A 24,039-nucleotide genomic window follows, 5' to 3' on the forward strand; every position below is an offset into this window, starting at 1 on the left:
ATTGCATGCCTCTGGGCAATTGCTCCGCCTGGCTGCACCCTAATTTCGCCGCTCTTTGATCAAAGGCATACGAAAAGCCTCTTTTCTCTCTGGTGTCTCATAGCTTAGAATTAAGCGGACAGTAGGGAGAAGCGGGGGGAGATGCAGCTTTCCGCAAGAGACTCGTGTCGGGAGCAGCTTTCCAGTGCATTTGCTCTTAGTGAGTCCAGCTAGTCTGGATCTAAAATTGGGCTGGGAATTCCAACAGACCTCTCTTCCCTGGAAAAGCATCACTCAGCTATAAGAAGTACAGATAGGAAAATGGTTTTAGAGTGTTTACGACTCTGAAATTGGAGACGCTTTAGTCCTGAAAGCTGTGGAACAAAGGGCAAATTCTATCAAACCACAGGACTTCGCAAACATTTTAATGAATATTCTTCCAGTAATGAAATCACTTTGGATAATGCATTTCTTGGATATGTCTTAGGCAAGGAGGGGAAGATAAAATTGTGCCAATCAAAAAGCAAAATAAAATGAACTTGAACTGAAGCTACTAAGTATTTAAAAGATCTAAACAATTATAATATTTTTTTGTTTTGTCTTAGAAATACTGAAGAAGCTATCCAATAAAATGTTAAGGTAAGCATGTGAAAATTTATGTGAATAACCCCTTAATTAAGAAATTTCAAACTAGAGTGGACTTATTTTGTTTTGCTCCTCAGAAGTTTGTTTTGGGGGGTGTGTGTGTCTGTGTCAGTTCAAATGCTGTGTCTGGGTTTTCTTCATTGATGGCTTCAAAAACCTGGTTGGTACCAAGTATTACACTTTCAGTGTCGGCTTTGTGACATCCACTTCTTGAATTCTGCTTTCCCTTGAGTGACTTGCAACTTCTGAGACAGATAATAATAAAAACAAAGACAATAATGTTTATTGAGTGTTATTCTCTGCTAGGCATTCTACTGAGCATTTCTTATTTAGGTCTTCCAACATTTCTTATTATTATGAGGTATTATCGTCATCATCCCCATTTTACAGATGAGGAACTAAGGGTCAGAATCATTAAGTAAATTTCTTAAGGTCACACAGCTGCTAAGAGTCGGAAAAGCCACGATCTGACCCCGCCTCAGCCAGAACCTAGAGTACAGATCCTTAGCCGCCAGCAACACCAGCAGCTCAGAGTGTCGTTTCAGTCCTGCATTTTCTGTTGCCCTGATGTGGAAGTAATGCTCTGATGCTGTTCTGAAGTTTGTGGTTAGTGGTATTTCTGGTAGATTTACTGCATCAGCTGCCCGCTGTCCGAGAAGCCAAGTGTTACGGACTGAATGTTTATATCCCTGCCAAATTCCTATGCTGAAGCCCAAAGGTCCAGTGTGGGGCCTTTGGGAGGTAGTTAGGTTTAGATGAGGTCATGGGGTTGGGGCCCCAGTGGTGGGATTAGTGTCCTGACAAGCAGCAGAGCTCTGTCTCTCTCTGTGTGTGAGGACACGGTGAGAAGGCCGCTGCAGTCAGGAAGCGGGCTCTCACCAGGAACCAAGTCTGCTGGCACCTTGACCTTGGACTTCCCAGCCTCCAGAACTACGAGAAATGAATGTCTGTTCTGTAAGCCACCCAGTTTGTGGTGTTTTGTTACGGCAGCCTGAGCTGACTAAGACACCGAGGTCTGAGCTCTCTCATGCGTAACGTTTCCAGCGAGGACGTCTCAGCTCGGTGCACGTGGCCCTGCGTCTGCCTCCCCTCCAACTCAGCAGACCTCTCTTTGGCAGCAACTAATACTCACTCTACACTAGCCCTCCCCAACTCATTACAGGGCCCCCAAGGCCCCCACGGTGTCATGCTTCTTTGACTTTGCCCAGGCCCTTTCTCCTTCCATCTTCACGCCTGGTAAACGTCTAGTAATCAGTCACATTTAGTCCTAATTATCTCCTCTTCCAGGAAGCCTTCCCTGACTTCTCAGGTAGAACTATGTGCTCCTTCCCTTGGGCTGACACTCCAGCCTGTATGTTCAGTATTTCTCTAATGGCAGTATCCTGCTCTACTGCAATTACTTCTTATTTTTGTTGTAGCAAAAAACCCATATCGCATAAAATCACCCTCCCGACAATTTCCAAATGTACAGTACAATATTGTCAACCACACCCACATTGTTGTGCAACAGATCCCCAGAACCCCCTCATCCTGTGTGACTGAAACTCTACACCCATTGAAAAACTCCCCACCTCTCCTCTCTCCAGTCTCTGGCAACCACCGTTCTCTTTTCTGAGTTTGACCATACTTTGGATGCCTCGTGTAAGTGGAATCATGCAGTGTGTGAGTGTTTGTCACTTTGTGACTGGCTTATTTCACTTAGCATAATGTCCTTGGGGGTCATCCATGTTGTAATATATGACTGGATTTTCTTCTTTTTAAGGGTGAATAATATTCCATTGTATTTATATAGCAATTTCCTTTATCCGGTCATCTATCCATGGATCTTTTTTGTTGGGTAAACATCTTGTTAATGTTTAATGAATTAATTTTTATTCATTGAGATATAATTGACATACAACATTGTGTAAGTTTAAGGTGTACGGTGTGTTGATTTGATACACTTATGTATTGCAATATGATTACTACTGTTGTGTTAGGTAACTTCTACAACATCACATAAATATCTTGAATTCTTTTGTATGATGAGAACTGTTAAGATCTAGTCTCTTAGCAGTTTTGAAGTTTATAATACAATATTGTTGGCTATGATCGCTATGCTGGCCATTGGATCTCCAGGACTTATGTATCTGCTAGTTGCAATTTTATACTCTTAAACAACCTGTCCCCAATTCCCCTACCTCCAGCCCCTGGTAACCACCCTTCTTCTCTCTGTTTTTATGCGTTTGGCTGTTTTAGATTCCGTTGGTAAGTAATATGATACAGTGTTTGTCTTTTTCTCTCTGACTTATCTCACCTAGCATAATGGCCTCAAGGTCCATCTATGTTTTTGCAAATGGCAAGATGTCCTTCTTTCTCATGGCTGAATAATATTCCATTGTATACGTATATACCACATTTTCTTTATCTATTCATCTACTGACAGACTCCTAGGTTGTTTCCATGTCTTGTCGGTTGTGAATAATGCTGCAATGAACATGGGAGTGCAGATATCTCTTTGATACATCAGTGGATCTATTGCAATTCATTTTGACGTGGGCCGTCTGCCTTAGTAAGTCCATTAATGGAAAAAACTCTCTCCTGTTCCACTTTGTATTCCAATTCCTAACACAGTGTCTAACACATGAGAGAGACTCGGTAAATATTTAAAAGAATGAATTTAAATTTGAACAAATAAAGAACAAATATTTAGAAAGAGAAACAACATGCTTCCAACAAAAGGAAAGTACAGATATTTGTTTTTAAAAGTAGCAGAGTAGGGATTTAAAGAGGAACCTGGAGCAAAAAATCAAAAATTAATTTCACGTTTTGCTAAGCTTTAAAATCATTCCCCAAACCACAATGATGTAACTACTTTCATAAACCAATTAATACACTGTGGGCTGCTGTCTCCTTCCTCAAGAAAATTCCTTTGCCAAATGGAGAATTATCCTTCAGCCCCTGAGTTTATCCCCCATTCCTGACTTAAAAGGCTCGTACACACAATTCCAGACAGAAGAAAGTGGTCCCTTCAGCACATCTCCTTCCACCATTATTTTAATGAATGCTGGAACCAGTTCAGCCTTAGAATTTAAGTGTTTCTAGAATCTCTTGTCAGCATTTTTAAAGATCTCTTTAGATATAAGTGATTCATATTAAAAATCCAAACATAATTTTCTATTCAGAAGAAAGAAGAACCCTATAAAAATTCACTTCTCCAAAAAAGATAAAATGTCAGCATTTAGGAATTAAATGTCCAGTGCTGAGACTGCTAAAACCTTATGCTTTAATTTTTTTTTAAAGTCCTGAAGATGGATCTGCTTCAGTCAGTTCTCGCATTTTCATGCCCTGTGACTAGGGCTATATATTTTGTTAGAAACCTAGCTGGTCGAGAGAGCTTCCTGGTGTTCAGGAATGCGAAGGGGAGGAAACTGACCTTTGTTGAGAATTCATTTAATATATATCAGGAGCACCAAACACCTTGCGAGGTAGGTATGTTGTTCCCACTCTCTAGATTATAGCAAACAAATGAAAATCAAAACCAAGACCACTCAACACAACAGCAAAAAATGCTGTGTAATAAAAGCCATGACCTAGGCTTGTTGTAGCAATCCTCAAAGTAACTGAACTGAATTGTCCTTCAAGTAGCAAAGCCGTATTTCTTTTCTTTTTATGAAGATTGAAGTTTTTTAATATTGCCCTATTTTATGGTACAGTAATATAAAGGAAACTCTTTGAGCAAGAATCTCCATAGGATTCTCTCCAGTTGGTTTAAGTGTGAGGCAGTCTTAGGAAATTTTCTTTTGTTCCTTGGTTTATGTATTTATTTTTTACAGCAGATCTGGTTATGGGATCCGTGAACTCCCAAAGAATTCTTGAATAGAATGCTAGGCTCTTTGAACTTGGTTGGGGAAAAAGATTGCATCTTTGATTTCATTAATCTCTAACTAAAATTTAACAGATCTCTCAATATGAATTTAGGCAGCATCCTTCAATAATGTTAGCAGTCCTGTGACCTTGTCATCAATGGAAATCACAGATACTTTCACATTGCTTTACAGTTGTTCCTGATGCCCAGACGTATTGTGTCCCTCATTGCTTCAAAACTGTGGTAGACCAGTCCATGTTGTTATTTAACAGAATAATAAAGAAGCATATATATTTTACATCATAATTTTCTTGCTTTAATATTTGTAATTGTATTTACAATATAATTAGATTCCTTTACAATTTTATGTATGTCATTTTATGCATTTAAAAATATTGTTCTAGAAAGCCTTTCAAAGAGTTCATGGCATAAAGAAGGCAGATCTCCTAAATCTTTACTCTTTCATTCTCATTCTCTCTCTCCATCATTTCTTTTTTCTTTCATCTCTTTTTCTCTTTTCATTTTCTTTCCTTCCTTCTTCCCTTCCTTCCTTTCTTTTCTCTTTCCTTTCTTTCTTCCTGTACCTGCTTATGCTAAACACAGAGATTCTATCCAGACTTCTGTTTGTTCTGACAAATAGTGGAGTGAGTTCTCCTTGACTCTGTTTTCCCATGTCTGGTCCTCATAACCTTCTCCTCTGAGGCACGGTGCATTGTGGTTTACTGTCTTGAGTCTGAAGCATTTGGAGGGAGTGGGGAACCCAACTGGGTCTATGTTCCACTTTTGTGACAAAACCCCGTTCTGCTTCCTCTTCTGAGATTTCATTAAATGTCCAACATTAGGGTTCATGCCTCACATTCAGGATTATTTCCTCTAGCTTCTGTGCTGAGAAGACAGTACAGGAATCAAGAATAAGAGCAGAGAGGTCACTTTGGAGGGTTTTTCAGTTGTCCAGGCAGGAGATGATAACATTGGAACGGAGGGGTGGTGAGAAGCTTTATCAGTAGGACGGCTGATGGGTTAGAGCCAGAGTGTGCTAGAAGGAAAGCGTTAAGGCTGACCCTAGGGATTTGGAACTGTGGAACTAATAGAATTGAATTGCGATTGTCTTTGAAAGGGCAACTCTAGAAGAAACAGATTTGGGGAAAAGGATAAATGTAAAGTTCCCTAAACAGTGACATATTTACCTCACTCATCATCCAGATGTGGTGGGTTCTCTAGAATTGCAACATAGGACGAATTTAGAGACAGAATAGGAATGGGGATGAAGTTTATCACTCTATATGAAATTAAGATAATTAAATTATACACATTACAGAGCAAGATGCTATTGGAGAGTTTGGTTAACCAAGCCATTCTTGGATACCAGGACCACTCGTGGGAAATCCAGAGCTCCAATAGTGCACCCACTATTCTGCTCTTCCTGGAAGTAAGGCCCTCACTGACTTTCTTAGGGTTTTTCCGAAGATTGCAATGGCTCTTGCACCAGAAGTGGAGGTATAAAAAATGTTACCATTATGTAGTTCAGTGACCCTGTTTGAGGCCTTTCGTGAAGAAAGAATCATCAGTATATCTATCTATCTATCTATCTATCTATCTATCTATCTATCTATCTATCTAATATATGTATTTTTTTTTTATCAGAGAGGATTCTGCCTGCCAGCAGAAGCCATACTAGCTAATTTAATAAAAGGAATCTCTTATATTTACTTAGAAGTATTAGGAAGAGCAACCAGAAGTTGAGGGAACCTCAAGAATCGCAAGTATGGTAAGCTACTACCAACCCTAGGGTTGGAGGAATGAAGAGAGGAGCTAGGCCACCAGTGGAAATGGAAACCATGCAGGTCTGCTTGGTGGGAACTGGGACCACAGAGGTAGGGCCAGAGAGCAGGTGCAATCTCTGAGGAAACTCTACCTGAAGCAAAGAAAGAGGGCAGAAATGCATTGGCCTTCTCTTCCTCCTGCCCTTCAGCCTCCTTCTGTGCTTCCCACCTGGAGGCAGCTGGTAAGGGGGCCTTGAAACATGGTTGACAGGGCATCACCACTCAGGTAATTCAGGTCTGAGGGCCAACAACAGATGATGGGTAAAACTGCTCACAGAGGTTGAAGGGAGAATGAAGTTGGTGAATTCCTGTCTCAAGAATCAAAGGAAAGAAGGAATTATGTGGGGTTTCAGGTACTATCAGCACAGAGTCAGGTCTTCCTCAACAGAGACTATATTTATTGAGAACTCTGTTAGATTTTGAAGCTTTATAATATCCCCATGTTGATGTTTATTTTCCTTGTGGTGGTAGATTCCTTAAGCAAAGAGACAGCAAGGAAGGGACACCTTTGAAGACCACGTTCTACCTAACAAACATTCTTGGGAGAGAAAAATCCCACATGATGGAATTGGCAAAGGAAGATTTTAAGAGAACAGAGAATAGGCAATCGTGGAATTATTAATTATAACAAAATAAAAATAAAATAGAGCTGAAGCAGTAATCTTTTAATAGCACTGATTCTCAAGTTCAGCTTTCCTTCCCAATAGCCTAGACAATGTTTGAGAGTTCTCACTGAAATAATCATTTGTTCTTCATCATGGTTTGTTTTTAGAGTTATGATAAGCGAACTTCTTTGTCCATTTCTCTTCTGCGTGAAAGTCGTTGCTTTTGCGTGTAAAATGGCACCTACCCTGGACAATGGAAGTAGTATTATTTCCTCTGCAGGCATCATAACCTAGAAGATTTGCTGGATATAATCAACATGGAGTCTGGATTCAGAGATTAACAAGTTATATTTTGAATAATCATTTGGTGTGAACAACTGTTGGATTTTTCTTTATTTTTTTCTTTAGAGCAGGACTTTAAGGAGCCACTAAAGTCAAAACTTTGGTAATTCATGATTCAACTCCATGATTTGTAATTTTTGTAGACAAGCCATATTTGATTTTGCCATCTGCAAGTCTGAAGTTTATAACGCATGTAATTTGATTTTCTTTTCCTAGAGATATTTAGTCTATCTGATATGATCCTTATCAGCTTAAGCAAAGTAAAAATTTCCATAAAAGTTATTATGAAGGATCCTTTACTTTAAAAAGACTGTTAGAAACTGTTGCTAATTTTAAAAGACATTTGTAGCATGGGTGTTGGACTTCAAGTCTAAATTCTAGAAATGTTTTTAATTCTTGATTTTACTTTTTATCATACTAATTTGCTTTTCTTTTGTATTTCCTGATATGTCATTGATTTTTCTCATGTTAAATTTTTGAAAATTCATCACACTGAAAGTCATTTTCAGATATACAAATTTATATATAAAAAATATTTGTCTTATCAATAGACTGATTATTTGAATAATTAAAACTCTACAGATTGCTCAGTATTGACAATCTCTCAATGTAGGAAGTGCTTTACACTTTTCACATTTTACATTTGTATGTATTACCTCAATCCCCCCATGGAATGGCTCAGGAGCTTTACTCTTTTAGAGATGAGAACATTATGGTTCAGAGGGGACCTGTGACAACTGTTACTGTGATAGTGTGATCCTGATACAGGTCAGTTGATGTGGAGCTCTGTCTCTCTAATGATGTCTCGCGTATAATTCCTGGCAGTGTGAGTGGCATAGTGAAGGTTCAGGAAGGGTTTACCTTATTTCATTTACTGCCCTGTACTTGGCATGTTGTCTGATTCTAGAAAAACACATAACAAGAAGGAAATTGCTTTGCTTCTCTCATAGGAATCTTTGATATCTCTCAGATGAAGACTAAATAACAGCTTTTAAAGCAGCAAATGAACCGAGTGGCAATATGCCTGTTCTGTTAATTCTAGAGGGTATAATGATGGTCATTTATGAAGATGAGGTTGAGAAACTTATGAAATAAGCGAATGCGTAAGTAAAGTAGACATAGAATTGAAAAGTGATTTAATCTTAAAATCCAATAATATTCTTTTTCCTTAGAACTCTTCATTGGGAGGCCTACTGAGTACTTAGAAATCTTCCTCTAGTTAAGATGAAGTCTGGCTCTCCACAGAGGCAAAGTAGATGTCCCCTCTATTATGATTTTTGTAAAATAGTTTCTCTTTCCTTCCCTCCTCGTCTTTAATCCCCAGATTTCTATACATTGTCATTTACAGTACAAGTGTACTTTCTGGCTTATCCCATCTGTAAACATGTGTTGACATTTAATTCTGGGTCAGGTAGTAGCCATGGGAATAACAAAGAACAGGGCATGTTCCCTGTTCTTGGAAATTCTGATTGGCCTTCAGTGGAATTCAGTAGCTTTGTCATTACTGCAATCATTGCTTTTATACTCATCATCTCATTAATCTTTCACCAGTGTCTTTGAGGGTAGAACTAGTATTTTAGTGAGGTAAAATTTGCTTAACATCTCTCAGAGATGAAGTCGGACCTAAATGAGTGCATTCTAGCTCTTTTTTCCAAGGGGGTGGAGTTGTCATTGCTGCTATGTGGGATCTACAGAGAGTCATCCTTTCCTCTTAGCAAATTTTGCCCTCCTTTTGCCTTCACAGCTTCCATGATCTCCACCCCAAGGAAAATAAGGCCCCACCTCCCTCCCCTGCCCTTGGGACGACGTGATACAATGAGCGTGGTGCCCCTGGGAGTTGTGTGCCTTGGTCTACTGCAGAGATTGGAAAGGTGAAAGAAGAACCCTGCATTTTCTAGGCTCCTTTGCGCCTGTGGTTCTGAATATAATTTATTTTCACCAATATGATGCACCACCTGAGATTTGGAAAGTGGAGTGAGGCAGAGGCCATCTTTCCATGCTGTCACCAAGCATGGCCATGGTACTGTACTTCAGACAACAGTGGTCTGATATAGAGCCACCAGGAATGGAGGGGTGAAGAGAATCAAGATGTGGGGCATGACAAGGTCCTAGTGTTGGGGTGCTGACAACCTCTTATCTCTGGATTGTAGCCGTGGTGTGTTGCTAGACAAACAAGTCCCAGCAATGGTCCTGATTTTCTTCTTTCATTTGTCCTCACGACAACTCTGAGGGGTAGATACCACTATTATTGTTTCCATTTTCTAGATGGGTAAACTGAAGCCTGGAGAGGTTAAGTAAATTGCCAATTCACACAGCAAGCAAATGGCCAATGCAGGTTTTAATTGCCTGGCTTAATTGTCTTAATTGTCACTGGTTTTGAGCCTGCCTTTTTTTTTTTTTTTTTAAAGATTTTATTTTTTCCCTTTTTCTCCCCAAAGCCTCCCGGTACATAGTTGTATATTCTTCATTGCGGGTCCTTCTAGTTGTGGCATGTGGGATGCTGCCTCAGCGTGGTCTGACGAGCAGTGCCATGTCCGCGCCCAGGATTTGAACCAACGAAACACTGGGCTGCCTGCAGCAGAGCGCGCGAACTTAACCACTTGGCCACGGGGCCAGCCCCTCGAGCCTGCCTTTTAATCTTGCTTATGATGATGATGTTGCTTGCCAATGACTTTTTAAATATGTAAGAATTAACGTAAACTAATATCTCAATAAATTGTATGTCCACAGAGGCCTTCTAAGAATGGGGCAATAATGGAGAGCTCTGCTTAATAGGTGCTAAGTAGCTAAGCATCATCTTCAGTTTACAGACAAGGGATTTGAGGCCCAGACAGTACAGAACCATGTCAAAGCTTCAACGGTGACCAAACTGCCACCAAGTGTTCTGACTTTCTGTATGTGGTTCTTTCCCATCTAAAACTGGTATGAGAATCTAATGAAAACTTTAGACACCTTAATAAGAAACTAAACATACACATGCATGTAATATTTTGTATAAAAATTGCTTTATTATTATAATTGGCTTATCAAAATTAACTTAAACCTTCTTTTGGCAATTTGGATTCCTTTTGGTGAATTCCTTTCCCCCTACTGTGTGCAGCCTTGGTGCAGGTGGCAAATTGTTTTGATAGTCCCAGCATTTTACTCCTTCCTGAATCTGTGGCTTTGCCATGTGACTTAGCAGTTACTCTCACAAGAACAATGGAGTATATATTTTCTCTCCTGTAATTATAAATGCCCTCCAGAATGAGGTGGGGGTGAAGATGTGCCGGTTCTGGGCTTTGGCCTAAAGTCACCTTGAGTATTTCTGCCCTTTCTCTTGTGTCTCTGTCTTTACTATGAGAACATGATTGGGCTAGCCTGATGGAAGATGAAAGACATGTAGAACAGAGACATGTAAAGATGATGCCATCATAGTTCATCCAACAACCAGTGGAAATCTAGACATGTGAGCAATGTCATCTAAAATTAGAAGCTGACCCTGAGCTAACCCTACATGTATGTGTAATTAACGCTTACTGCCGTATGCCACTGAGGTTTCATGATTGTCTACTATTATTATAATTATACAGCATTATAATGGCAATAGGTAACTGAGACAGTGGAATTACAAATTAAAATACTGTGGCTTTGTTCTGTCCAAATTGTTGACAATGGCCAAAAGTTCGGCGAGTTTGGGACTTTAAATCTTGAGTTGAGTGAGGATAAATGTAAAAAAAATCTTTTTGGTAATTGTTCTGTTATGGACTGCATGTTTGGGTCCCTCCCAAATTCATATGTTGAAACTCTAATCCTCAGTATGATGGTATATGGAGTTGGGACTTTAGGGGAGGTAATTAGGTCAAAGGTGGAGCCCTCATGATGGGGTTAGTGCCCTTAAAGAGGAGACATTGGAGAGCTTGCTTCTCTTTGTTCTCCCCCATGTACGGATACAATGAGAAGACAGCTGTGTGTAATCCACGAGGCAGGGTCTCACCAGAACTCAACAATGTTGGTACTCTGACCTTGGACTTTCAGTCTCCAGAATTGCAAGACATATTTGTTGTTTAAGCCACCCAGTCTGTGATATTTTGTTAGAGCAGCCCAAGCAGGCTAAGACACATTCATTCTAGTTGAAGGACTCAGATGAGACTGTTGAGTAGTTTCTGAGACCTGCATCCAAGGATATGCCCTGGCTTTTGCCTATTTGACTCTATGAGCCACATTTATTATTTTAATAAGCTTGCAGTAGTCCCCCCCTTGACCATGGGGGATATGGTCCAAGACCCCCAATGGATGCCTAAAACCAAGGATAGTACCTAAGCCTATATGTACTATGTTATTTCCTATACATACATAGCTAAGGTAAAGTTTAATATATAAATTAGTAAGAGATTAACAACAATAACTAGTAATAGAATAGAACAATTATAACAATACACTGTAATAAAAATCATGTGAATGTATTCTCTCTCTTTCTCAAAATATCTTGTACTGTACTCACCATTCTTCTTGTGATGTTGTGAGATGATACAATGCCTACATGATGAGATGAAGTAACGTGAATGATGGAGGTGTTGTGATAGCCTCAGGCTACTATTGGCCTTCTGACGATACGTCAGAAGGAGCATCATCGAGCCTTGACGATGTGGATGGTTGGATGTCAGGAGCAGATGATGTCTGTGATTGACTGGGGGTAACTGAAATTTTGGAAAGCGAAACTGCAGGTAAGGGGCACTGTGATACTTTTCTTTTTACATTACCCCAAGTATTTTCTGTCATTTGCTGTTCTAGTTTCTACTGCTTTGTTTAAAATTACCCCCAAACTAAATGGCTTAAAATAATAATTTTATTTATTCATGATTTTGTGGGTCAGGAATTTGGGAAGGGCTCAGATCGGCCATTCTTACTTGGAATCTTTCATGCAGTTGCAGGCAAATGTCAGACATCAGCATGCTGAACAGAGCTGGACTTCCAAGTCATTCACTCATGTGACTGCTCATTGTGGCTGGCCGGTGGCTGAGAGCTCAGTAAGGCTTCCCTTCAGAAGGCCTACCTCTGGCCTTTACAATCAGTCCCAGGGAAATTGGGCTTCTTACATGGTAGCTGGCTTCCCCCAGAGCAAATGTCCCCAGAGAACCAGGTGTGGTTCACCTCTATGAGAAAAAGGTCAACAAATGTTGGCGTGTTTTAAAAGCCACCCTATTGTGCCCTTTGGCCACAAATTATTTCTCTCCCTCCACTTGCCAAAAATGCTGTCTCTTTCCCAAACATTTCCCAAAGTGTTATTCACTAGGGTGTGAGGTTCAGGCTCCAGGTAAAGGATCTTATCTAAATCAGGTCCAGGAGTGGAGGTGGCTCCATGGACTTGGTTCCTTGGTTACAGTTCCTATTAATCTAAAAGTCTTGGAACTAAGGAGAATTCACCTACCCTGACAGACGCAATATACAGTGATGATACAGGGGTAGGATAACTGAAATAAACACTCTAATTCCAAAAGGGGGAGAAGGAGAGAAACACAGCAGTCACTGGTCCATATTAACACTGAAATCCAGATGGACACATGCCACCAGTTTGATTGGGGCCTGGTTCTGTTCCCTAAAACAAAACTGATATTAATGCAGTGAAAGCAACTGATTGGGAATTTATTTCACAATGGAGAATAGAAATAATCTTTTTTAAGAATTATAATTTTTTACTCTCTTTTTTTCTTAAGAAATTATGCTAATTTCTGAAAAAAGTTGAAGGAGATCTAAATTGTACTAGTATCAGTTTTGTTTGGTTTCGCTTTAATGAGGGGGTAAGATTATAGAGAGAGCTTATTGAAGTAGCAATATGCAGACATCTTTGATTTCCATTTGATTTTGACTTTTATTTTCATAGGAATAAGTGCTGAAAACCCTGACACGTAAAGGAGTAAGAGGCGAACTGAATATTAATTTTCATTATGTTTCATTATGCTCTTTGTTATGTGAAGATAGTTTGTCTTATGAAACACTAGATATTTCCCAGATTCTTTCTTTAGGGGTTGAATTCATGATTTTATTTCTCTTGTCCTCAAATTAATGAGGGTATCTTTCCAGAACTTTCATCATTGGTGCTATGATGAAACTTGCAAGAAAAGAATTATGAATTCATTTTCCCATTTCAACAGAAGTATTTTTCAGGAGACTTTTGTAGTAGTTCTGAGTATCTGCAGACTTCTGACAAATTGACTATAGATTTTATTATTTTCAACTGCTGAAACACTTCCTCCAGCATTGGAAAGTTTTCACAAATTTCTGATTCTAGTCTCTTCTTCCAATGTGGCAAGTTGGCTAATGGAATCCACAGTTGTCCAGCAGCAGCATCCATAAAGGTGGCTTCAGAGCTTCCTATTAAATGATTTACTTCCTTCTTAAGTGCCCAGATAGCGGCCAGCTGAGCCAAGACATCAGTGAACCCCACCCCTTCCGACTATTCTGGGAGTGTGATTTACTTGTCTCATAAAAACATGCAACTTCTGCTCAAATTTCAGTCAAGCCTTTCAAGACTCATCCTCTTTAAGCCAGGGAACATCTGTGCAGGAGGTGTCTTTGTATTCTGTCTCCTCCTAAGAAAAACCACATGAAGAGGCTGTGATTCAAAACCGGGCTCAGATGAAAGAGCCCACTTTCAGGGCCCTAGACGACACTCCCAGGGCGAGAGGCTGCCTGTGATTTCAGGATGAAGCAAAGAAACCTCGTGACATGTACAACTTTCTTCTTCATTAAAGTAGAAAAGAATTAATGTTGTCAGGTGAAACAACTGTAGAGAGCAATAGAATTTGTGTGCCAAGGTTGTGCCTGGCAAATAAACTCTTCATTCTTTTGAGGTTATCAGTTGCATCTACAGTTTCTAAAAGGGGTTTAAAAAGGCATTTTTCGTAGATGTGTTAGCTAGAAAATAAGTTTATATACTGGAACCATTGAGAGAGAGTGGTAGTTCCATTGAGTTAATGTTGAGGGAGAATGATGAGGTGCATTACTACCTGAAACACGTTAGAAAAGATATTGGCAGTTTTGGAGAGGATATTATTATTATTATTATTTATTTATTTATTTATTTTTGTGAGGAGGATTGGCCCTGAGCTAACATCTGTGCCAATCTTCCTCTATTTTATGTGCGGGATGCCACCACAGCATGGCTTGATGAGCGGTGTGTAGGTCTGCGCCTGGGATCCAAACCTGTGAACCCCAGGCCACTGAGGCAGAGCATGTGAACTTAACCACTACACCACCAGGCTGGCTCTGAGAGGATAATATTATTGATAGAGGCACTACTTCAGTTTTTTGAATTTGGACATTTCTAAGTCACATGGCCCTTAATCTTAAACTCTGAGGGAATTTCGTAGAGTATGAGAGTGTGGTTTAAAATAATTGGTGAGACCTGAAGTTCCATTTGTCTCCCAGCCAAACTCAGGATTACTCTCAAGTACTCTAAGCAAATGTGGCTTTGGTTCTTGTTATGGAATGAATTGTGAGCCCCCAAATTCATATGTTGAGTCCTAACCCCCCAGTACTTTAGAATGTGATTGTATTTGGAGATAGGGCCTTTAAAGAGATAATCAAATTAAAATAATACTGTATGTCAATTATACCTCAAATAAGAAGTTAAACTAAGGTCATTAAGGTAGTCCTAATCCAATATAACTGGTGTCTTTATGAGCAAAGGAGATGAGGACACAGACATGTACAGAGGGAAGACCAGGTGAAGATAAAGGGAGACGATGGCCATCCATGTGCCAAGGAGAGAGGCTTCAGAATGAAGTCAACTCTGCCGACACCTTGCTCTTGACTTCTAGCAACCAGAATTGTGACAAAATAAATTTCTGTTGTTTAAGCCACCCAGTCTTTGGTGATAAGAAATGTGATAAGCATTCTTTTATTTTTTCCTAAAGATTGGCACCTGAGCTAACAACTGTTGCCAATCTTCTTTTTTTTTCCTGCTTTTTCTCCCCAAATCCCCCCAGTACATAGTTGTATATTTTAGTTGTGGCTCCTTCTAGTTGTGGCATGTGGGACACCACCTCAACATGGCCTGATGAGTGGTGCCATGTCCACGCCCAGGATCCGAACCAGCGAAACCCTGGGTCGCCAAAGTGGAGCACACGAACTTAACCACTCAGCCCTGGGGCCGGCCCAAGCATCCTTGGAGGATGCTTCACATTAGGTGTTTCAGTTAAGGCAAATCCATGTTTTGGTAAAGCTACAGTCTTTTCAAAGCAAGTATCCTTCTCATGAAAAAGATCTACAATTCCTGCTGTCTTGACATGATGATTACTGAATATGTTTCTCTACTTTTGTTGCCTTCAAGACTTACTGTAGCACACAAATGAACATTGTGGCTTCTGTTTCCCATCTTGCTCAGTAAGAAAGCAAAGCTGAAAGATACCTAAGCTATATTGTATTGGCTGTTTCCAGTTGAAGGTAATCCTAATACAAACACAGAAAATTTTCTCTAATTATAATGGCAAGGTGTGTTTTCACTAATTCTTTTGTTGTTAGTGCCTTTTAGTTGATTCCAACTCCTAGTGACCCTGTGGACAGCAGAGTGGAACTATGCCCAGGCTTTTTGCACCATCCTTTCACCTTCTGGTGCTGCATCAGACATTGCTCCACTGCCAGTCATAGGGTTTTCATGGCCCATTTCTTCAGAAATGGATGGTGAGGTCCTTCCTCCTAGTCTGTCTTAGTCTGGATGCTCTGCTGAAGCCTGTCCACCATGGGTGACCCTGCTGTATTTGAAATACTGGTGACATAGCATTCAACTTCACAATACCACACAGCTACCACAGTATGACAGCCAACAAATGGATGGTGTGGTTCCCTGACCAGGAAATAAACCTGGGCTGCAGAGGTGAGAGAGCTGAATCTTAACCACTAGACCAACAGGGCTGGCTTCACTAATTCTTATCAGTGGTAAATTATTCTAGGTCTTATTATGTAATGAATATTTTAATGACTTGTTGTATGGCTGGGCCCAATCAGCTGAGAGAATAAGGAATAAAAGGCAGCCCAGAGAAGACACATGTGCTTTTTTAATGCCTTGTCCTAGAAGGGACCGTATCACTTCTGCTCACGTTCCGTGGATGAGCACTAGTCATTGGTCACATCTACATGCAGGAAGGCTGGGGAACGTCTTTGGCAGCCTCTTTCCAGTGACATAGTGTGTGTGGGAAGGAGTGAGCAGATTTTGGTGGAGAGCTGGCTCTCTCTGCCAAAATAGCTAACACCTATTTAATAATCACTATGTGCTAAGCACTGCCCTAAACCTTTCATATCATACGCCGTTTAATCCTCATAACAACTTGTTAAGTTTGGTTAGTATTCCTAGAATATAGATGAGAAATTAAATAAGTTGGTTATAGTCACACAGCTAGGAAATGAGAAAGCAGGATTTCAACTCAGCCCAAGTAACCGTTATACAGTCCACCTCTTCGTGTCTATAAAAGAAGCAGTAAGATCACGAAACAGTGAAGAAGACTAAGACTTCATGATTGTTTGGGAAAGGTGGTGAAGGGTATTTTCTCAGGAAGGCAGCTCAGCTAATGTCATTCCTGCCGTATTTCTATCCAAGCAAAATATTCTTAATTTTCTGAGACTTGAGTAAATACCATGTGTTAGTGCATTTGGGCTGCTGTAACAAAGGTATCATAGACTGGGTGGCTTATGAACAACAGATGTTTGTTTCTCATGGTTCTCAAGGCTAGAAAGTTCAAGGTCAAGGTGCCAGCAGATTTGGTGGCTGGTGAGTGCCTTCTTCTGGTTCATAGACATCTGTCTTTTCCCTGTACCCCCTCACATGGTGGAAGTGGGGAAGACAGTTCTCTGGGGTCTCTTTTATAAGGGCACTAATCCCTTTCATGACAGCTCTCCCCCCATGACTTAATCACCTCCCAAAGGTCCCACTCCAAATACCATCACACTGGGGGTTAGGTTTGAACATATGAATTTTAGGGGGACACAAACATTCAGCTGTAGCCCCCTATCACTTCCGTATATATAGTTTCATTACCTTACTAACCTATAGGAATGTCTTCCTCCATTTAATTTCCATAGCACTCTATATTTGGTTCATTTATACATTTATTAATTTACTTATTGATATATTCATCATCCATTAGCCTTCTTTTAAGCATCTATTATGTTCTAGTTACTGTGTTAGGTACTGGTGATGTACTGAGTAGAATATGAATTGTGCTTCCAAGGTTTCATAGGCCAAAGAAAAATGTGTCTGAGGAGTAGACATTGAATAGCTTATATTGTTGTAGAATTCTCTTGGATGTGCTGTGTTTCGCCAGTGAATTTTTGGATTATAACTTCTATCACTCCTCTCTCTCCTATGAAGCCTAGTACTGTGGTGGACACATAATAGGAACTGGAAACTGCCTGCCTTTTTAAGCATGCAGATTCTATTAAGTAACTCCACATTTATCTTTAATTCACATGTATTTTGGAATAATATTTCAGCATTGGTTTGAAAATATACCAATAAATGATAAGATACTCCATCAGAACATAAGGAAAGTTGAATTTAATAGATGCTCAACATTTCTTGTCCTGTATAACTGCTTCTAGAGCTGATCAATTTCTGCAGATTTGAGTTCAAGTGGAATTTGATATGGGAACTGGGCTCTTGGCACTGAGAAAGAAGGTGTCACACAATGCCCAGCCAATTTCTGACTCACTTAAATAAAATGTCGCATTTGCTCACCTTTGACTGAGCTGAAAATAGCACATATTTTACACCTAACAATCACTGCTAACTTACAGTATTTTTTTGTGAGAAGACTAATAAAAAGCACAGCAAATTTATAACACACATACACACACACTCTGTGAGAAGACTAATATAAAGTACAGTATAGTTATAACACACGTATAAACACACAGGCAGTTAGAGGGGAGAACGGCTGTTCAGTTATACATTTCAATCCAAATCCTCAAAATATGTTCTGCCCAAAGTTTGGGAACTTTTAATAATTAGTCAATCAGATAACAAATAGGGGGAAGGCAGCTACTTGTGCTGTAGTTGCAACAATCAATTCAAGAAGTGAGAAAAACTCAATTAGCCAACTAGATTGTGTTCAATACATAATAACTTACCTGATTTTTCTCCCTGCTGGAAATGATAGAGTTATGGAAACTGCCTCAAAAACTCCGATTTTAATTCTCTGGGTTTTTAGACTTTTCTTTGAGAAATGAGATAACTGTATTTGAGTTTGAGTAATCACTTTTGTAATGAATGTCTCTGTTAGTAAAGGGAAAAGAAATTTTGATTCATTGATTTGTATAATTTTGGAGAAGTAATCTTTTTTCCTTATACACCTTAATTATGAAGACAAATGAATATTTTGTTCAAATTCATTGAATGATTAATTACCCTAATCTTCACCTTAATTTTCCTATTAGTGATTTTTCTTGTTAATACTCTTAGCAGGATAAGATCATCTTATAGAATTATTGTAGTTGCTGTTCTGGGGAAAAAAGTCTTCCATATTCCTTCTGTCTGTAGGAGATCTCAGGAAAATCTTCGACATCAGACTGAGGCCCTGTATTGCTACAGGTAACACTGTTTCACTCTCATGAAAAGCAGATGAAGTGAAGAGATTCTGACTCTTGTCTGTTTTTAAGTAAGGTGTGGTAGGCAGCCTCCAAGATGGCTCCGGATGGTCCCCTTCTTGGTACTCACATGCTGGTGTAATCTCCTCCCCTCCAGTTGAGTTTACTGACGAGCCTCAACAAATAGAATATGACCAATAGATGGAATGCCACTCCTGAGATTAGGTTCCGAAAGATTGTAGTTGGAATCTGGAATTTTAAACATTTTCCATTCAATATCCCAAAGAACAAGTAATTTCCATTAATTGAAGGCCATAAATTTCCAGATTAATAGGGCCCACTTCCTATCTAGCAGAAAGAGGAAAAAAGACCATACCAAAGCGTATCATCAAGAAAATGCAGAACACTAGCACTAAAGAGAGGATTCTAAGAGCTTCCTGACATGAAAAAGCAGCAGGTCACGTATGCTCAGGAATTATAAAGGCATCAAGCTTCTGAGTGGCAATACTGGCAGGTAGAAGACAATAGAGAAATGCTTCATAGTCCTGAGGAAATGAATTCTAACTGGAATTATGTTCTCAACTCAACTATAAATCAAGTCTGAGGGTGGAATAACAATATTCTCAGATGTGCAAGATGTCAACATATTCATTGCCCACGGCCTCTCGCTCAGTGCATAGGCGCAGATAAGAGAATCAATGAAAAAGCCTGAGATCCAGGAAACAGAGGGTTCCCAGGAGGAGAGAGAGACGACAAAGAAAAGAAGGCCCATTATGCCTGCTATGCAGCTGGCCAAGGGGAACCCAGTCCACACTGGAGCCAGTGACAGGCTTCATAGAGAAGTCCCCAAGGAAAACAGTAGATCAGGTATTAATGTTCTTGACTTGACTGAGAAGTGTTTCGCAGGTTTGACGGAGTTTCAGGATGTGGCAGTGATGGGCACAGAGGACACTGAGCAAGCAAAACCCTTGTCTGCCTTAGGAGGAGTAAATTAGATAATTTCTATAACTTCAAAATCAAGAAAGCAAAATGGATATCTTTTTCTTTTAAACAAAGTAGGAAATAAACATTCCATTTCTTTTTTTTTTTTTTCTCTCCTAAACCCCAGTACATAGTTGAATGTCCCAGTTGTAAGTCATTCGAGTTCTTCTGTGTGGGATGCCACCACAGCATGTCTTAATGAGCGGTGTGTAGGTCTGTGCCCGGGATTCAAACTTGCGAACCCCAGGCCACCAAAGCAGAGCTCGCAAACTTAACCACTCAACCGTGGAGCCGGCCCTGCAATATGGATATCTTATGTTGAAATTAGGTGGTACATATCGGAAGAAACAGCAAAAGAGTTGAATGTGATGACTCTGGAGATTAAGAAGTGAGAATAAGCAGGGACAGGAGAAGGAGCCTGCTATTTTTTAATAAACCTAGTTATACTCTTTGACTCTTAGAATTATGCATTAATAAAAAATAATGAGAGGCTCCTAGAACTCATAGTTTATAAACCTTAAAATGCTTCATCCTCTTTTCACTCCTTCCTGTGTTCCCTTCCCCCTCACACCCTTGAGACATTCTCAGTGCTGGATCATGTCCATAGAGACCCAGACGTTCCCATCATCCAATTCCCCTGTCTCTCTGCTTACCTCTTTCAGGTGCCTTCTCCCCTCCTTCCCACTGTGTGTCAGGAAAGCCCCTAGGGAAAGGGGTTTACATAAACATGCCCATCTATCTTTTCCCTTTCCCTCACTAGAATTTCATGTTCAGCTTCTGGCAGGGACTCAGCATCATATGGGGTCATTGGCAGGTGTCGCTAATGATTTCTCCTCTTCTCCATTTTGTAGTGGTTTGAAAACAGTGGGTATCCCATGTAGTCAGCCTTAGTCTTAGAGCACCTCAGGAGTTTTTTCTTGTTTGTGTTCCATCTCAGCCTAGTCTCTACTCTGGAAATTGAATTGTCTCTTTGCTCATTTAGCCTTTTTTTTTTTTTTTGAGGAATATTAGCCCTGAGCTAACATCTGCCGCTGCCAGTCCTCCTCTTTTTGCTGAGGAAGAATGGCCCTGAGCTAACATCTGTGCCCATCTTCCTCTATTTTATATGTGGACGCTGCCACAGCATGGCTTGATAAGCGGTGCATAGGTCTACGCCTGGGATCCGAACCAGCCAACCCCGGGTTGCTGAGGCAGAGCATGCAAACTTAACCACTATCCCACCGGGCCAGCCCCTCATTTAGCCTTTTTGGTGAGATTTCTTCCCATTAAGATGTGCTAAGGTGTGCTTGCTTGTCATTGATTTCTACATGAATTCTGGATGGCCAGGCTGTTAAACAAAACACTGCTGGCTGAGTTCCTTTTGTTGAATGCACTCTTGGGAAGGGAAATCTACAAACTCCAATGACGGTCGTTATCACAGCAGTGCTGGCTGGCACTAGGGTAGAGGGAGGGGGGATGTATGCAGGGGCTTTTGGCCATAAATTTCTTTTCCTTTTTGCGTTCCAGAATACTGAATGTGATCTCATTCTTCAGTCAAACTCTGGTGTGAATCAGCAGGGAGACATTCTTCCCTTCTATTGCTCTCTGTTTCATATGTCCAGAGGCTTAGAATGGGCCAGAACAGGGATAAGAACAGTGTGGAAGCATGGAGGAGAGGCAGCTACTTCAGTCTTGGCGAATCATGAGAGCTTACCTGGGCAGGCATGTCTAAGGGTTGACTTTGCATGGAGCTAGACAGATGTGTAGTGGTGAGTTCCTGAGCTAGGTGGGAAGACAGCTAGGTGTGACTAATACTAACCCCACACCAGAGATGATTCCTTACCTTTACAGAGCATTTCACAGTTTACTACACCATCTCCAAGTGAGGGATTAGCAAATATGCAACAGGCTGTGCTTGGAGCGTCAGCAAATGTGGGGCCTGAGAAAATGGGCACCGTCCAGCTTTCGTAAATTTACTCACAATTTCGCAATAAGGAAATCAATAAGAAGGCTATTTTAATTGCAGATTTTATTTACAATTTGGGTTTTGCACTTTGTATTGGTTTTATTTTGTAAAATATGTAGGATGAGAGGTAGCGAAGCAGGGAAGACAACATAAATTTTCAAGTGACTAATGTAGTCACTTTACATATGTTTTTCTTATAGCAATCTTGAGAATGGCTGGATATGCTGGATAATAAAATATTGTTATTATCATTATTGTGATGTTAATAGATGACCAAGAGTAAGTCAGAGAGCTGCTAAGGGACTAGTTCCAAGTCAAACTGCTGGTGAAAGGCAGAGATGGGACTTGAGCTCAAAAACCCCATTGAGAGACCATGGCCTGTGAAGTCAGGTAGACCTGGACCCAAATGCCTTTTCTACCAAGTGATGAAATTCCTTAACTTCATTCACCTTCAAATAAGGTGAAACTATATATCCCATAGAGTTGTTGGAAAGATTAAATAAGATAGTGTAGCAACAGTGTCTAGCCTAGGGCTGGCTTGAAGTACATGTTTAAGAAATGGGCATTATTATCTCCTGGTTCCTGGGTTTAGTATCATTTCTCCTCTGCAGCATGTGCATAAGAATCCATTAGAAACAACACAAGACAGTAGGGAATTAAGTCTTGAGCTTGCTGTCAGGGCTAGAATCGCCGTTAGAGCACTGGAGTGATTTCGAAGATACTTTTGATAAACCTTGGTGCTCCCTACCCTGCTTCTTCCATCTTATAGAGAGGAGTGAAAAACTTAAGTATTTTATGTGTCCAGATCCCAGACAGAATTATTTTAAATGCTCATTTTTTTTCAATGAATCCTTTCTCTGATTTATTCAATCAGAATGCAATGGTCAGGGGAAAGCTCTGGGGCTAGCCTGGCTGGATTGAAATCCTGGCTTCCTTTACTTCCTAGCTGCATTATGTTGGAGACATTACTGAAATGGTCTGTGCCTCAGTTTCTCTGTCCATAAAATGAGAATAAGGCTAGTATCTACTTAGTTGAAAGGATTAAATGAATTAATACATATAAATTGTCTTTAAAAGTATGTGATACGAGGTAAATTTCAGTGTTCATTCAGTATTTACTATATGCCAGCTCCTACTTTAAGATTGAGATATTATCAATGACCATGACAGGCAAAGTCTCCATCATCATGGAGCTCAAATTCTAATGAGAAGAGGTAAGTAATGCTAGGGTTCTGAAACTCTGAGATATAACATGAGGGCACGTTTTGATGCTGCTTGGTCAGAATGGGAAGCACATGTCTCCAGTGTTCCTCTGGGCTTTGCCAGATCATTCAGAGCCCTGAGATTTCCTTCGACCTGTGGGTAAGGCTTTAACGTTTTCCCTCGGGAATGACTTCCTGCAAACAGATGCTTATGACTTCATAGCTAGCAACTTCTTTATAAGAACCATTTTATGGAGGTCAGATAAAACATTTGTATGCTACAAGGCCAAAGATTAGAAATGTCTGATTTTGAGTTTAGCTCTAGCACATCGCGATGAGCTACCTTCCTAAGTTAGCTCATCATCTTTGTATTATAAAATTTACATCATGCTAAATATATTTGAGGGTTCATTATTAGCAAAGCCACTCCTTCTTGACAAAGGAATGTGAAAGGTGAGAACATCCAATATTTTGAAAATCCAGATCTAAATGTCTTCCTTGTTTTTCCTATAGTATTTTTATAACATCTGCAAGCTACTTTTAACTGCTCTGCTGTCCCAACCCAGGTAAGTCCTTTCCATTGAATTGCAGCCAGAATTTTGGGGAACAGTTGAGTTAAGATTGAACATTGCCTTTATGTTATGCCTATTAGCACCCGTATAAAGATTAACATAAACTCACAAATAACTCGAGATCGTGCTAAACCTAAGTCACTGATGAGCTCGTTCTGTGTAGACAATACATATCTCAATTTCCAAAGAAACAGGACCTCATTGAAGAATTGACAGGCAGAGTTCCAAGTAGACATTATTTTCTTTGGCAATAGCACACTACCACTTCTTCTGTGTCACCTGTCACACGCACAGCAAGAAATTGTGCACCGTAATAGCAGAGAGCTGATGATTCTCTGTATGAGATAGACTCGGATTACTTAATTTCATCTGATTTGTGTGTTTTCTAGTGTCCCAGATGCAGAATGCATGTGTCTTTCTGGAAGCGCACTCAGAGGCCATCTCAAACATGCAGAAGGATTTAGAAACATTCAGAACCATCATCTCAGACTTCAAATTTGGAATTTGATAAACCTCCTCATGATGGCCATTTATGA

The 24,039-nt window shown here is 40.1% G+C and overlaps 2 long non-coding RNA genes across 3 annotated transcripts; one reads left to right on the forward strand and one right to left on the reverse strand.

Moving 5' to 3' along the window:
• Positions 1–386: 386 nt before the first annotated feature.
• LOC111772945 (uncharacterized) lies at positions 387–18,995 on the reverse strand. 2 transcript variants are annotated; one of them, XR_002807123.2, is made up of 3 exons: positions 18,637–18,995; positions 18,348–18,492; positions 387–869 (listed from the first exon to the last, which is right to left on the reverse strand). It is a non-coding gene; the product is annotated as an uncharacterized lncRNA (long non-coding RNA). The 2 variants fall into 2 exon arrangements; XR_002807122.2 differs by lacking the exon at positions 387–869 and adding an exon at positions 13,068–13,813.
• Positions 16,042–24,036, forward strand: LOC111772944 (uncharacterized). The gene is made up of 3 exons (XR_002807121.2): positions 16,042–16,098; positions 23,445–23,497; positions 23,893–24,036. It is a non-coding gene; the product is annotated as an uncharacterized lncRNA (long non-coding RNA).
• The last annotated feature ends 3 nt before the right edge of the window (positions 24,037–24,039 follow it).

This window comes from Equus caballus, chromosome 3 (genome assembly GCF_041296265.1).
Source record: "Equus caballus isolate H_3958 breed thoroughbred chromosome 3, TB-T2T, whole genome shotgun sequence".
In the NCBI taxonomy this organism is placed as follows: Eukaryota; Metazoa; Chordata; class Mammalia; order Perissodactyla; family Equidae; genus Equus; species Equus caballus.